Below are 17231 nucleotides of genomic sequence, written 5' to 3'. Positions count from 1 at the left end.
CCCATGATGCATCCTGAGCAATTGGCGTCAGAGGACGACCAATGCTGATGAGCTCGCTGTGCGTAAGCACAGGCGATGATACCTGTTGGTGCTCGATCAGAGGAAGAACTACATCATAGTCAACATTGTCATGGTGACCAATGTCTTCAGCAGCGGTGGGATCAGCTGCCGGAATGTCTTCAGCTTCATGAGCCTTTGTGAAAGTAGGCTCATGGACAGTCAGTTGGCGCTCTTGATGATCAGCGGCAGGGCAAACCATGGAGATAGGTTCAACAATTAAGGGCTCTGTGGGAGCAGCCCGTTCCTTCTTGGTCTTCCACTTCTTCTTGGAGGGAGCAGCAGCAAAGGCTTCAGGATGTTTCCTCTTTCTGGCTTCAGCCTCAGCAGTCCGCGTCTTCTTCAGCTCTGAAGCGGTAGACCTGGCTTTTGGCTTCGAGCCAGTCATGCTGGTTGGGAAGACAATGGGATGAGCTTCCTGCCTTGGTGCGTCGGGTTCGGCCATAGTGGGCTTCTTCTTCTGCTGCTGCTTTGCAGCCATCCTGGGGTCGATGCCAGGACGCCCAAGGGCCTTGCACTTCTCAGCCTCATTGTAGGCTTGCACACGCTTGTCAGCCAGGCTCTTCATGCGCTCACGAGAACCTTGAGCTTCTTCACGCTTCCTGAGAAAGGCTTCTTTGAGCTCGTGCAGCATGATCTTGAAGTTCTTGACCTCTTGCACGCTGAGCTTGGCCATATGCTTCTTGAACTGAGCTTTCTCAAAGTCAATCTTCTGCTTCAGTTCAACGATGCGCTGGCCTATAGCTAACTCTGAAGGAATGGCGCCATGGAAGGCGATACTAAGGCCAATGGGAAGTTGCAGATCTTCAAAGCTGAGGTTGGGCGTGTCAAACCACTCATCGATGAAGTCGTGTATGATTGCCACGTCAAAGAGAGGCAAATTGTTGAAGATTTCTGCTTCATCTTTGCTCTTGATCAGTTGCTCAAGAGCGTCATCTGCAAGATCTTCATCGCTGGATAGATCAATGGTATCATTGCGCAGAATAGCAGCAGCAGTCAGTTCTTGGCTGGTGTGTGGCAGAGGCATCTTGACTCTCGGGGGCTTGGAGATGCGTGACAGATCTTCAGACTGCACACTGTCTTCAGGAGGTGCAGTAGCCAGTGGCTTCGCCCGTGAGATTTTTGGTGCTAAGGCAGGCTTTGAAGCTTTAGGCAGCTTTGGCTTCTGCGGCTTTGGAGTAGGAGTTGGGGCTTCATCAGTGTCAGCATCATCATTAGAATGATCCACTTTGGCACCTTGAATAGAGATGTGAGTGATGAGGCCATCCAGGTTGTAGAACGGACCAACGAGATTGGGTTTAGCTTCGCGGGTGCCATCGGCACGAGGAGCAGAGGGACCAGGGTTGAAGTCTAGTCCCAATGACTTCTTGTTCGGCTTCGCTGAATTCTGGGCAAACTGGAAGTTGCGTTTGAACAGATTGTCGTCATGACACCATAGCAATGACGATGGGTCAGCATCCGCAGGCTGTGGTCCATGGACCATGCACGGATAGAACCCTTGTTCAATGGCTTCATCTCTGGACCTGGGTTGAAGATTTTTGTATAGGATGTCTCCCCATGGTCGCTTGATGGCATTCTTCTCAGCATATTCCTTTGTCACAAACCTGTACTTGAACCATTGTTCTGCCCAATATCGTCGAATCCATTGGATTCGTGTCTTGTGCTGATTGTAATCCTCTTCTGGATCTGTCTTGTACAGTTCTGAGAGGTCATCGGGCAGATCTCTTGATGTCTCACCTCGACGCTTTCTGCCACCCTTCCTTGCTGATTTCTCTGCATCCATGAACTTTAAACTGAATGGCTTCAATACGTTCAAAGGCTTCAAGGGCTTTCGCGTGCTGGACAAACAGGAACTGGCTTCGGGAGAATTTATGTGATGCTGTAAGAATTCTGCAAATGAATGCAGACTATGAGAACCAAGGGATTCTCCCACGGACATGTACCTGTGACAACATTAAGATGCAAGGGAAGGGGAAGAGGTCATATGCATTCTCAGAAGATTTTGAAGATAAATCATTTTAGAAGACATTGACCTCATCGTGCGAAGACATTCACTCATAGATAAGGAGTTGGTTCCAGATTTGTACGAATCCACAGATCAGTACAAGTGAGGAATCTAACTACTTTGTGAAGCATAAGTGAACATACTAGGCATAATATGAGATGCAGTATGAAGTGGATCCAACTTGTGTGAACAGAAACTGCTTGTGGTAGAAAGTGACGAATCTATAGAATCAAAGGGGCCGTAAAAAGGAAGTTTTATTTACCACACAAGGAACTGCTAGACGGAGTGGAAGAGGAGGCCGAGCAGTTCGATCGTCTGTGCCCTAACTTGGCGACGGAGGACACCTACGGCGACGGCGGAGAAGACGATGTCCGCGGCCGGCGTGAAGACGGCGTCGGAGAGGTTGCGGTAGCTAAGCGCTTCGTCGTCGGCGTCGTCGAGGGCTAGCAGTGGCGCTAGGGTTCGTGCGAGAGTGGAAGAAAGGATAATGACTGTGGTAAGGCGTGTATTTATAGGGACAGGGACGGCACAACGTTATTACACAGGTGCCCCTGGCGATTCACATCTGAAGAACACGTGGCCATCATGCAACATATCGGAGGTTGTTCCACGTTCCCACGCACGCCTGGATTGTCGGGTGGTCGTTCCCACTTCTCCGGGTTTCAGGTGAAGGAATTAGCATTGAAAACAGACTTAATGTTTGTCTCTGTATCTTCTGCTGACAAGGACGCGGAGAAGATATTCGACAGTTTCAATAGAATGCATATGATTTGGAGAGATAGAGTTTGAGATAGAAAGCATAGAGAGGTTAGGGTCCGATCACATTCACTTAGTTCAAAAGATTCAACAAGAAGACATGGCTATAAGTGAATGCTGTAGAGGACAGAACACTAGTGTATATATATATATATGATCAACATAATGAAGATAATCATGAAGACATGTTGAGATTGAAGCCAAATCAAATGTGAAGACAGAGCAAATGTAACACCATGGGTAAAACACTTCAAACAGACGAATTTTGTGGTGGCATTACCCACCGTATAGGAAGTATTAGACCCAGACATGGCGCACAATTATCGTGGCACTCCGAATTCAAATTCCACCTTAATGTATTCACACTTAGAATGTATGTCTTCATTGATTGAAGATATACTTTACTTCGTGTGTTGCACATCTAAGTCATCAATATGCATAAGTGTTAGGATGTGTGCCTGATCACAGGACATTTGAGGATTCCAAAATATTTAGCTCACACCGTAACTTGCAAAATCTCTTCTCATCCAAGGGCTTGGTGAAGATATCTGCCAATTGCTCTTCAGTGTTGACGTGTATGATATCAATATCTTCCTTCACAACATGATCTCTGAGAAAGTGATGACGAATTTCAATGTGCTTTGTCTTCGAGTGCTGAACTGGGTTGTTGGCAATCTTGATGGCGCTTTCATTGTCGCAGTAGAGTGGCACTTACTTCAGATGAATGCCATAGTCTTTGAGTGTTTGCTTCATCCATAGAAGCTGAGTGCAGCAAGATCCAGCAGCAATGTATTCAGATTCAGCAGTGGAGAGAGATACACAGTTCTGCTTCTTTGAAGACCAACATACAAGTGATCGTCCCAGAAAATGACATGTGCCTGATGTAGACTTGCAATCCACCTTGTCACCAGCATAATCAGCATCCGAGAATCCAACCAGATCAAACTCTGAGCCCTTTGGATACCATAATCCTAGAGTTGGGGTGTAAGCCAAATATCGAAGAATTCGCTTCACAGCTAAGTGATGCGATTCCTTTGGTGCTGCTTGGAATCGAGCACACATGCAAACACTAAGCATAATATCTGGCCTAGATGCACATAGATAAAGTAAAGAACCAATCATGTAGTGGTATACCTTTTGATCGAACTCTTTACCATTGTCGTCGGGACCCAAATGATGTTTGGATGGCATTGGCGTCGTGAAGCCTTTGCAGTCTTGCATACCAAACTTCTTCAGGCAATCTTTGAGATACTTCTCTTGAGATATAAAGATGTCGTTGCGTTGCTGATGTATTTGAAGACCAAGGAAGAACTTCAGCTCACCCATCATGGACATCTGATATTGCTCTTGCATCATATATCCAAACTCTTCACTGTATTTCTGATTGGTGCAGCCGAAGATAATGTCATCCACATATATTTGGCACCCAAACAGTTCACCATCATATGTCTTTGTGAAGAGAGTGGGGTCGAGGGAACCAGATTTGAAGCCTTTGCTCTTCAGGAAGTCTTTGAGTGTGTCATACCAAGCCCGAGGGGCTTGTTTGAGGCCATACAGTGCCTTGTTGAGCTTGTATACCATGTCAGGATGTTTTGGATCTTCAAAGCCAGGTGGTTGTGCGACATACACTTCTTCTTCAATCTTGCCATTGAGAAAAGCGCTCTTCATATCCATTTGATACAGAAGTATGTTATGATGATTTGCATAGGCCAGCAGTATGCGTATGGCTTCAAGTCTAGCCACAGGAGCAAAATGTTTCATCAAAGTCAATCCCTTCAACTTGAGTGTATCCTTGAGCAACGAGACGAGCTTTGTTTCTGACAACTTGACCATGCTCATCTTGCTTGTTGCGATATATCCATTTGGTGCCTATTATATTGTGCTTCCGAGGATCAGGACGCTTAACCAGTTTCCATACATTATTCAGCTCAAACTGTTGAAGCTCTTCTTGCATAGCTTGAATCCATTCAGGTTCCATGAAGGCTTCTTCAACTTTCTTGGGTTCTGTTATTGAGACGAATGTGAAGTGCCCACAAAAATTTGCTAGCTGTGTTGCCCTTGAATGAGTGAGTGGACCTGGTACATTGATGCTATCAATTATTCTCTCAATCTGCACTTCATTTGCAACACGAGGATGTATAGGACGAAGATTTTGCTCTTGCTGATCATTATCATTGTTAGAGGGATTGTCTTCAGGCTGAGCATTGTCTTCAGGTTGATCAGGTGCGGAGATGATAAGTTCTTCTTCAGGCTTCAGAAGGTATGATTTCTCCAGTTCCCATAAGTTTGATTGATTCACTGGATGGAACTTCATCTAGCACATTTGGCAGTTGCTCTCTTTGTGAGCCATTAGTTTCATCGAACCGCACATCCACTGTTTCAACCACTTTGTAATGAAAGAGATTGAAGACTCTGTAGGAGTGCAAATCCTTTCCATATCTAAGCATAAAACCCTCATGTGCTTTTGGTGCAAATTTTGAAGTGTGATGTGGATCCTTGATCCAGCACTTGGCGCCAAATACTCTGAAGTAACTGACATTTGGCTTCTTGCCAGTAAGGAGTTCATAGGATGTCTTGTTCAGGAGCTTGTGAACATAAACACGGTTGATGATATGGCATGCAGTGTCAATGGCTTCAAGCCAGAATTTTCTTGGAGTCTTGTTTTCATCAAGCATTGTCCGAGCCATCTCAATAAGTGTTCTGTTCTTGCGTTTGACAACGCCATTCTGTTGTGGCATGTACGGAGCTGAGAATTCATGTGTGATGCCCAAAGTATTAAGATATGTATCAAGGCCAGTGTTCTTGAATTCAGTGCCATTGTCACTTCTGATGTGCTTTATCTTGGCGCCATAGTTGTTCATTGCTCGATTGGCGAAGCGTCTGAAGACATCCTGCACTTCATTCTTGTAAAGGATTATATGCACCCAAGTATATCTTGAATAATCATCAACAATGACAAAGCCATAGAGACAGGCAGTAGTAGTAAGAGTTGAGTAATGAGTGGGACCGAAAAGATCCATGTGTAGCAGTTCGAAGGGTTGAGTCGTTGTCATGATTGTCCTCGAGGGATGCTTGGCCCTCGTCATCTTTCCTGCTTCACAGGCACTGCATAAGTGATCCTTCTTGAACTTGATGCCCTTGATGCCTATGACATGCTTCTTCCTTGCAAGGGTGTGGAGGTTCCTCATGCCAGCATGCCCTAGCCTTCGATGCCAGAGCCAGCATTTAGAAGATTTTGCTAGAAGACATACTGCAAGTTGTGGTCCTGCTGAGAAATCTACAACATACAAATCCTCTTTTCGATACCCTTCAAACACTAGAGACTTGTCAGATTCCATTAGTACAAGGCAACGATATTTTCCAAACATCACAATCATGTTTAAATCACAAAGCATTGAGACAGACATTAAGTTGAAACCAAGGGATTCAACAAGCATGACTTTATCCATGTGTTGATCCTTTGAGATTGTAACTCTACCTAGACCCAATACCTTGCTTTTACCAGTGTCAGCAAATGTGATGTGACTTTTGTCTGATGGACGTAAAGTTGAGTCCATGAGAAGGCTTCGCTTGCCAGTCATGTGATTTGTACACACACTATCAATAATCCATTCTGAAGCAGCTGGTGTCGTACCCTACAGTGCAGTTAGGGGGATAGGCTTCACGAAGAGAATTGTGAAGCAAAAACATTTGACGAACCAGTGGATTATTAAAGCTTAGATCGAGATTAGGACAGATAGAGCAAGTTGCAAGCAATTCAGAAACGAAGTACATAGTAAGACCATTTGGGCATTTGATCTTGCGCCCTACAAGATGTTTAAGGTCCCCAGCAATAGTGTGAGACGATTTTGGTTTTCGGCTGGAGACCTTTCCCTGCAAGAGAGATTTAAGCTTTCTTAGCCACCCACATCTTCAGGGGTGGCTTCGAAGCAATAAGTCTAAGTGCAACATCTGAGAACTTTGGCTTTGGAGCCCTAGCAAAAAGTCTTGCAGGTGGACAATAGTATTCATAAGAATAAGCAGAATAGTTCTTGGTCTTATGAACATGGCGGTTTGATGAACCGCGCTCATATTCATAGGCCTGAGTATGGCTTCCCTGCAAAACATTTGCATTAGTGTGACTCAGGTGAGTCCTCTATCTGTATGAAGCCTTTGGACCGTATGAAGCCTGTGGTCTGGGGTTTGTCTTCTTCACCTGTGGTGTCATGATGACATTCACAGGAAGATTCTCCAAACACCTTTTCGGCACCCAGATCTTCTTCATAGGCGGTCCATTCCTGCAGTTAGTACCAATGTACCTAGCAAACACTTCACCATTCTGATTCTTAAACAGTTTATAGTCTGCATCAAAGGATTCATCAATAACAATGGGGTTAGCACTAGTGAAGCCAGATAGAGTGGATGGATCTGCTGAAGGTTCCTTTGCAGCAACCCATGTGGTTTTGGGGTACTGCTCAGGTTTCCAGTAAGAGCCATCAGCATTCATTTTCCTTACGAACCCAACACCCTCTTTCCTAGGGTTTCGGTTCAGGATCTGCCTTTTGAGGACATCACATAGTGTCTGATGCCCTTTGAGACTTTTGTACATCCCTGTTTCAAGCAGTGTCTTCAACCTAGCATTCTCATCAGCAATAGCAGTGGTGTCCTCAGCAGAGAGGTTAGTTTCCACATCAACAGTTGAAGATATTGCAACAGTAGCAGCAGTAGAACATTCAGCAACAGGAGTAGCATTATCACGCTCAATGCATTTAAGACATGGTGGTTCAAATCCTTCCTGAGCTGAACTGATCTGTTCAGCGCGAAGTGACTCGTTTTCCTTTTGAAGATCTTCATGAGCCGCTCTCAATTTCTCGAGTTCTTCATGAGTTGTTGAGAGCGTTTCATGATGACTTTCAAGCTCCTCATACTTAATATGAAGATTTTTTATGTCTTCAATTAAGGACTGAGATCGAGTCATTTCAGCGTCCAACAAGTCATCGCTTTTGTCTAACAGTTTTTGAATATGTTCCATAGCTTTCTGTTGTTTAGTGACAAGGGAAGCAAGTTTTGCATAGCTGGGTCCAAATTCATCACCAGATTCATCATCACTGGATTCAGATAGATAGCATTCAATTACCTTAGCATCATTTGCGATAAGGCATGATGTAGAAGATGATGATTCTGGTTCGAAAGTCATCGCTTTGAGTGACTCCTTAAAGTCCTCGAACCGAGGATCATGACGAGTTCGATGACCCTCATAGACCTCCGAGAGACGGTCCCAGATGAGCTTTGCATGATCGAGATGCATGACATTCCTAAACTGATTTTGAGATAGACAGGAGCAGATGACGTCCTTCGCCGTGAGGTTGAGAAGAGTGTACATGCGAATGTCATCAGCTTCCGCCATTTTGCACAGATCGGTCAGACCAATCTCAGTGACGGTCCCCAGCTCGCTGTTTGTTGCCATGAGGCACTTCTTCATCATGGCCTTCCACTTGGGATACTCGTGACCGTCAAAGATGGGGCATGACACAGTCTTCATACCTGTGGTCGACATAACTGAAACTCCAGGCGGTTAAACCAAAATCACACAAAATAAGGGAGTACCTTGCTCTGATACCAATTGAAAGTGTGTTATATCGACTAGAGGGGGGTGAATAGGAGATTTTTATGAAAGTCTTCAAAACATGGAAGTTTCAAAGACAAATTATAGAAATGAACCTATTTCCATGCAGCGGAAGATAGACTACACTAGACAGACAATAGTCAAGCATTCAATGAAGTGAAACCACACTGACTAATAGTAGCTAGGCAGTAAGGATTAGGTACACAGTGAAGACAAATAGACAAAGCAAATAGGCACTGACTTTACAGGAGCCAACTATAAATAAAGAGATGAGAAGGATAGAACCAGTGTGTGTGACAAAGACAAAAGTTTGGTAGACCAGTTCCAACTGCTGTGACAGTTGTACGTCTGGTTAGGGCGGATAGGTATTTAAAACTGAGGACACTCAGTCCCAGACACTTAGTCCTGAGCACACAGCTCAGAACACTTAGTCCTTTCTGTATTCCCCTTGAGCTAAGGTCACACAGACCTCGCCCAATCACTCTGGTAAGTCTTCAAGGTAAACTTCCAAACCTTCACAGATTTCGTTCACTTGCGATCCACAATGACTCTTGGATGCTCAGAACGCGACGCCTAACCGGCTGGAGGATTCACAGTCCTCAAGTGTAATAAGTCTTCAGATCACACAGACAAGAAGACTTAAGTGATGCCTAACACTCTTTGGCTCTGGGTGGTTAGGGATTTATCCTCTCAAGGAATTCTCTCTCAAAGGCTTCGAGGTGGGTTGCTCTCAATCGACAAAAGCCGTACTTTAACTCTGAGCAGCTAACCATTTATGGTTGTAGGGGGTGGGCTATTCATAGCCACTAGGCAACCTGACCTGATTTTTCCGAAATGACCCTGGGTCACTAAGGAACTGACACGTGTTCCAACGGTCAGATTTCAAACACACACGGCAACTTTACTTGGGCTACAAGCAAAGCTGACTTGTCCAACTCTGAACAAGATTCGCTCTCATAGTCTTCACTCGAAGACATAGGATTTTGGTTAAGCATCACTTCAGTCATTCTGACTGGTTTTCTTGGACCCCACTTAACAGTACGGTGGTTCCTATGACTCAACAAAGAAGAAAAAGAACTACGAAAGATCTAAGTCTTCGCGCTCCATAGTCTTCATGCGATGTCTTCTCTTGTCATAGTCTTCAAGGTGAATGTCTTCACTTACCACCTTTGACTTCAATGTCTTCATACATTTTTAGGGGTCATCTCTGGTAGGAAAATCGAATCCATGAGGGACTTATACCTGTGTTATCCTGCAATTCTCACAAACACATTAGTCCCTCAACTAGGTTTGTCGTCAATACTCCAAAACCAACTAGGGGTGGCACTAGATGCACTTACACATACCCGGTTTTGTGAAGTTTATATAAGCTTGCATTTTTTTGCTTTCACCATTTTCTTCTTTTCCTTTGATAGCTAAGATGCACATGTAAAATCACACAATTGGATCCTTCGGAGCCTGGTAGATTCAGTACCAATTGTCGACTTAGCACTTACCATGTGCTGCATAATTGTTTCAGATTAGCATCCTTGTATAGCAGCAAATCAACTAGGAGCCTCTCCTGAGAAGCAAAGATGTAGATTGTCCACCTCGAAGGTTATAGTTGCTAAAGAAGCTACATGAGATTTAGAATATTTTATCTCACAACTTTCACTTCATCAGCCCAATAATGAAAGCAGAAGTATGCATTAAATATACAAAGGTCTCCACAAGGTTTGCATAAGACGGTAATGTCCCAGCTTTAAATCCTCCGACATTATGCTAGAAACTAATTTTATTACTGACTGGGCATATATGCCATGCATGTTTAGTACCTTGACTCTTTATATAGACAAAGCTCTGAGGGATGAAGCGTTTGGGAGCCCGGATGAAGAATGCTTCTGAGGCGGAGAAAGAGAAGTGATGAGAATACTTCCAAACCGCTCTGAATTTTTATTTTGGCAAACTCGGACTCCTTGTTTGATAAAATACATCTGAAGAGCATTTTTGCGCACTGTTCAAATAAACTCTTCATTTTTGTGTCTCTATCAAACAATACATTTCAAATAATTAGGTTATTGTCCTCGGGATATTTCGACAAATGTTGTACTTATCATCCTAGATACTCCCTATTCATTACCTATATCACATTCCCATTTTATTTCTTTGGGAATAGCACATATTGTATTTCCAGTTTTAGTTTCTTTAGTTGTTTGAATTAAAAAAAGGTGTAGACAAACAAAAGCTATAGAAAAGGATACAAATTAAATAGAGGTGGAATTTGAAAAATGGATTGAATTGGCAGGACGTGCGTTGCACGTGCACGCTTACTAGTAATGATAAGGAGAGTGTGACACTTCTCAAGGGAGACGTCGAGAGACCATGTTTGCGAGGATAGGAGAAACATGAAGTGAGCGTGCGGGTGAGCTGGAGAAAAGAGAGTGATAGCTACCTGAAGGAGCATGCATGCGAGAGAGATGGACGTGAAAGGAGTGAACAAAAAAGGGATTCAAATATTTGAATTCGAGATGATGATACATGTAATCCACACTCGAACCAAAATTGATCTATCAAACATGCATACTCATATGAATTCACGCACATCTATGTTATTTAATATGTAAATATTACTGATCCATACATTTTAGTAGAACATAATTTGGTTAAAAAAATTCGAATTCAACCTTAAGATTTCGAGATCGTTGTATCTGTAAATTATATTATACATATAAAGGAGCAGAACTCTGTGTTGTTCTTTTGAAAGTATATATAAAAAATTATGTATATAGAATGTAATTCCAATTGAAAATGGATCCCACCCAAAAAATAGAATACAAACGGGATTCGAATTGAGTTGGCACAGTAAACGTGCACTCTGCAAAATTTGAACGAAGCAGGGAAAGTCGCAGTAACCGGCCGAAACCAAAATCTGCGAGATGGAAATCACTACTGCCTATCCCTGCCACGCAAAGCCTATCTGCTAGATTTCTATAGGTTTCGATAGGGGTAGGTTTGTAATTTCACCCAAATGTGACGTAACCGCCTCTCACCCGGATTCATACACGGTGGGCGCCAAAACACAGTGTGTCCTCAGCCGAAAGTGACTCCCTCCCCGATTCATATTCATACACGGTGGGCGCCAAAAACAAACTCTCGTCGGGAAATATTCGGTGTATGCGAGATTACCGTCCTATCCCCAACCAACTAATATTGTTGTGATTTAGTAGAAATTTGAAACAGGGGCTAAGTTTGTAAATTTCCTCGCATTTGAGACAAGCACGCCCTGAATACATGGTTCCCCCCTTCCACTCTACCTCCCTTTTCCCCATTCGTACTCCGTGGGCGCCAAAACACCCTCTCCACCCCACCCTCCTCCGTCCGCCGCTGTCCGCCACCCCATCCACCGCCGTCCTCCTCCACTATGCCGGAGCTGATACCCCGACGCCGCCGTCCATTACAAGAGATCGACCTCTCTCATCCACGGCTTCAGACCGGGATCCTTGCATCCCGTCCTCTCGCTTCATCCCCGCCGTCGTCCACCTTGCCGGCACCGCTCCTATGACCGTCTCATCCACCGCGCCCTGCCGCCACCGTCTACCCTCCTAGATCTGCTTCCACGCTGCCGACAGCCATGGCTACCGCAGCACCGTCAAATTCTCAGCAGATGCATACACGGCGCTGCACCAGAGGCGGTACTCTTTCGTATCTGCTCAACTTATTTATCGCAACAAGAAAATAGATCGCCACTGCTTTACTCTGATTTCTTGTCTTGGTTGCGAAGTTGCCGTTGTCCGGTTTGCACCTTCAGATCCGCCATGGCACGCTCAACACTATACTCCCAATGCTTATGGTTTTCCCCTTTTATATTCGACACTAATTAAATCACAGTAGACTAAATTTCAAAATTGGGTCAGTCGATTTTTTGGAGCTCGCCGGAGTTCGCCGGTGTGATTGAAGGGGCTCGGGTGGTTGTGGGGCCTCGCCGAATGAAGAAAACTCGACGCGGGTGGGGGTTGGGGCGGGGGTGGGGGTGGTGGAGGAACACAGGCTGTGGGGACCGGTGGTCTGGCCGGTGGCCCGTGCGGTGTTCTGTATGGGAAGAATCAGAGACGAGGAAGAAGAAGGGTTAGGAGATGTAGGATCTTCATCCAACCGCCTGAAATGGTCGAGAGACAGCTGGGAGTTGCATTATTAATGCGCTCTGGTTCATCATGTATGGGCTCTGCGCAACCAACATTTCATTATCCAAAATCTGCTTGCTCTTCTTTACCATGTTCCTCTTCTGTTCTTCTTTAATATGTACTCTCACCGTTCCTAAATACAAGTCTTTGTATAGATTCCACCATGGACTACATATGGAGAAAAATGAGTGAATCTACACTCTAAAATGTATCTGAATACATCTGTATGTGATCCATAGTGGAAATCTCTACCAAGACTTATATTTTGGAACGGAGGGAGTATGATAGTAGTACAGTATGTTCCTTGTACTGAAGATGAGCAGGGACATTTGCAGCGTAGAGGTCTATACGGTCGGTTGTGATGGACACTTTGAGCCTCTTTGATTCGTAGGATCTTGTAAACATAGGAATAGGATTTGTAGTGGCCTACCCACTTGAATCCTATAAGAATAGCAAGGAAATGCGGGGAGCTGTGTCGCCTTTGAGAGTTACACTGATATTAACAGTACCGCACCTTCACTTGAAGAGAGCTGGTATCCGAAGCCTTTCTAGCCGTACCGACAATACTAGCACATATATTCCAGCAAGTTCCACTTTGCTGATTTTACTTTGATGCTCAAGGTTTTCCCGTTATATCTACACTATGATATGTGTAGCTGCTTTGTGTCGCACTAGCAGCAGTCCACTCTTGAAGCTAAACACTACAATGACTTATAAAATTGGCACCAAGGCATTGAGTGCCATTCTGGATGCAATGAAACTCATACGCTCCCCACCTGTTGATTCTTGTTCAGAATATGATCCTAATGACTATTCTAACCTCGAGGAGTCAAAGGCAGATGGCCTGTCCTATTCACCCATCAAGGTGCCTGTTCTAATTTGGCAATGTTTTATTGATTGCGGGTATCTTGCATATGTTGTCTTGCATTTCTTCTACTTTGTTGCACCGCCATCTGCTTAGTTTACTCATCATATATGTCGAGATGCCATGCCCATCCATTATCAATACATATTCCATCTGTCATCATACCATGTTTTTCCACTAAAATGTTGTTCTTGTGCATCAGACATCAAAAAGGAAGAGGGTGATTGCCGAACCTGAAGAAGCACCAGCAAAGCCCTTGAAAAACGTGGTGGTGCCGGAGAAATCAGACAGCACCCCACTTATATTGGTTGTACAACCAGTGACACAAAACGTAGGACCGACCCCAGAAGACTATACCCATACTTCACTGGCCACACCACTAGCCCCACCACACAGGACCTGCACTCTAGCAAAAGGTATACCGATTTCATTTGCCATAGCACCAGTTGTACCATAGAAAAATCCCACTCCAGCAAAAAGTACAGCAACTCCACCGGCCGAAGACCTATCCCAACTGCAGAGACGGCCAATTCCTGCAGATTGGAACCCCATTCCATTTATTCTCAGTTTAAAAGACAATGATTTCAATGTTGTTAGGTACTACGTGCATATATTCCCATCATGGGAAGATTGTTGTGAAGACAAACACCATTTTCACATCTTCCTGTCCAACATACGTTTAAGTGCTATTATTCATGGTCATTATTTTCCTGTTTTCTGCTGATTGAACACATCAATGATTTACATTACATTGTTGTAACTAGGCGAGGGTCAATCTGGATAGTCATGACGAGCAAAACTTGCTTGTGCTTTTCAAGGAAGCATTGCAGCAGTATCGGTGTTACCTGAGGAAATCACACTTTGATGGCAAGTCTATAAACGAATTTCCGGTGAAGTCTCCTGTGCTAAATTTAGAAGACATTGAATGGAAAAACCTTGTTATGCACTGGTCTCGTCCTAGGATGAGGTACTGTCTATGAAATCACATGACAATTTGAACTTCTACTTTTCCGCATGTGCCTTACGGATCTTTTTTGCAGGAAATCTGCTCGAAGAAGAATTCCGGTTTGATAAGAACGATGGGATATCGCAAATATGATGCCCGCTGCTTTGCTCTTGTTAGTACCTATTGTCTTGTATCACTGTACTTGCATACATACATGGTTCATTATGTGGCAGCAGTATGCATGATAGCTTGCTTATCAATTGTTCGCTCCAAATTATCTGACCTGTATGAATGGTTACATTAGTGTAGAATATATCCAATGCCAAATGTTTTTTTAGCTCTGCATTGTTCTTGTAAGTACATGCTGTCCTTTATCAGTGTACTTATAATGACAGGTAGTTGTTCATGTACCATCACTCTGCAGCTTATTTTCCTTTGCCCTCCATTTTCTACACATCAGATCTATATTTACTCTTACCATAAGGTTGGTACTGAAGAAGTTTAGTTGTGCATTTCTCTTGGCTATACCTTTTGCCTGTATCGCTGCACTTACATTTATAGCTACTTGGTTATGTAGCATCACTCTTCATCTTATCTTAAATATTCTCCATTTTTCATATATTATCACATCTATATTTACTCTTAACAAAATGTAGAATAAAGGCAATGCTTTTGAAGAAGATTCTGTGGTAAACTTCTTGAATTGCCCCCCCCCCCATCAGCATGGACAAGGCCTTTATAGAGCATGTCTTCACCAATAATGTAAGTTTGTCCATCTCAAGCCTTCAAACTTTGTTGTATATATTTGGTTAGGCATGACTGCAACAGCTGTTTATTTTTGGTGTTTGCATCAAATTGCTTGTTTAAAGTTTATTATGTAGTTCAGAAACGAAAGTTTGTCCTTTCTCAATTTAAGTTTTCAGTTGTACAACCAAATTCCTTCTTCATACCATGTAAATTAAACTATACAGAGCAAGTGATCTTCTTTTGCACTACATGTATGCTTCTGTTCTTCATCCGTAATCCAGTGGTGTGGTGAACCTACCCACTACAGCACAATGTCATATTCTGCAATGTCTTAACTATGAACAATGTCATATCATTCTACTATTATTTAAACCGTCTCTTTATTTGCCAATCTGAAATGGTATAAATTAACAGCATACTAACCATTGATACTTATGAGTTCTTGATCTGTAATCCAGTGGTGTCGTGAAGCTGCCAACTCCTTCACAATGTCATTTCCTGCCATGTCTTGACCTGAACAATACCATATTATGTTAATGCAATTTTAAACTGTGTCACTTTATTCGTCAGTAAGAAATGTGATGAATTGTCAGCACTGATACTTTTATGTGCAAAACCTGTCATCTGTCTTCTTGTTTATCTTTCAAGGTGAGGAAGATATAAGTGTTGAACAAGCGCAGTCTCGTCATCTTGCTCAGCTGCTTGCACTGCAGCTCCTCAGCAGGGCTAACCTTTCTTGAACTCTATTAAAGTGTTGTCGGTTTTGTATATTATGTGGTCGGCGTGTCTATTTGCATTGGTGGCGATCTTTGATGCCCAGTGTATGTAATCTGCTGTCTGCTTGTGCTTTATTATCATAGTGGCGAACTTTGATGCCTAGTGGATGTAATTGCCGTAATTTCTTTATTGTATAGTCTAGGTTTTTTCTTATTCACGATGCTGCAGTTATTTTACTGTATATATATCCTGTCTTCGTAGTAAACCGGCCAAACCGTGAAATTACGGTACATAATCGGGCCGTCATGCAATCACGATGTAGGTTGGGCCTGAAACATGCCGAACAGCTCACGGGCCGGCAGCAGCCCGAAATGAACCCTGGCCCATGATTCTGCGAATCAAATCACGGGCTTTTAACAGGCCAAGTCTCGGTCCTTGTTTCGCCCAATCAGATATCGGCTGCGAGCAGGCCGGATGCAAACCGGGCCGTAGTTAGGCCCAACTATATGACAGGCTTTTAATAGGCCAAAATTAATATTGGGTAAAAATGTTAAACGGGCCCTTAACAGGCCAAAACTAATATCAGGCCGAATTACTAAGTGGGCCTTTAGCAAGTGGGCCCAAAACCATAGTGTCCAATTGACGGGCCGAATCTGATATGGGCCATAATTGAGCCCAAAGCCTCTTAAAGGGCCGGACCTGATCTGGGCCGTAATTTGGCCCAGAACGTGGTAGGCCTTTAACGGGCCGGATCTCATATGGGCCACTATTAGGCCCGGAGCATGGCAGGCCATTAATGGACCGGATCAAATATGGGCCGGCATTTGGCCCAAAACATGGCAGCCAATTAATGGGCCGGCCTACTAGGGTCCTCAAAATCTTGTGGGCCTACAGCTGGGTCGGCCCATTAATGTCGGCAAAATCTCTTGGGCCTTTAGCTGGGCCGGCCCATTATGATCCGCAAGAATCTTGTGGGCCTTTACCTGGGCCGGCCCATTACGGCACACAAAAATCTTGTGGGCCTTTACCTGGGCCGGCCCATTATGGCCCGCAAAATCTTGTGGGCCTTTAGCTGGGCCAGTCCATTATGGTCCACAAAATCTCGTGGGCCTTTAGTTGGGCCGGCCCATTATGGTCCGCAAAATCTTGTGGGCCTTCAGTTGGGCAGGCCCATTTAAACTTGATGGGCCGGTCCATGTGTCAACATACCATAGGCGCGTCTCGCCCATTGGATGAGTGACACCTATGCCAACGCGGACCTGACACGTGTCTCCTCCAGCCAATGATGATTTTACACATGGAAGATCCCCATTGGTCGGGGCTGTTAACGGGTTATCGGATCCAAAACCCGACCCAATAGCTTAACGGCGTTC

General features: G+C 44.1%; 1 long non-coding RNA gene across 1 annotated transcript; it reads left to right on the top strand.

Moving 5' to 3' along the window:
- Nucleotides 1-9829: 9829 nt before the first annotated feature.
- LOC125541264 (uncharacterized) lies at nucleotides 9830-10446 on the top strand. Its single transcript, XR_007297476.2, has 2 exons — nucleotides 9830-10150; nucleotides 10235-10446. It is a non-coding gene; the product is annotated as an uncharacterized LOC125541264 (long non-coding RNA).
- The last annotated feature ends 6785 nt before the right edge of the window (nucleotides 10447-17231 follow it).

The sequence above is a fragment of the Triticum urartu genome, chromosome 2A (assembly GCF_056163025.1).
Source record: "Triticum urartu cultivar PI428250 chromosome 2A, HENAU_Tu73, whole genome shotgun sequence".
Classification (NCBI taxonomy): Eukaryota; Viridiplantae; Streptophyta; class Magnoliopsida; order Poales; family Poaceae; genus Triticum; species Triticum urartu.
The sequence above is the reverse complement of the archived record's forward strand: the minus strand, read 5'-3'. Positions and strand labels throughout refer to the sequence as shown.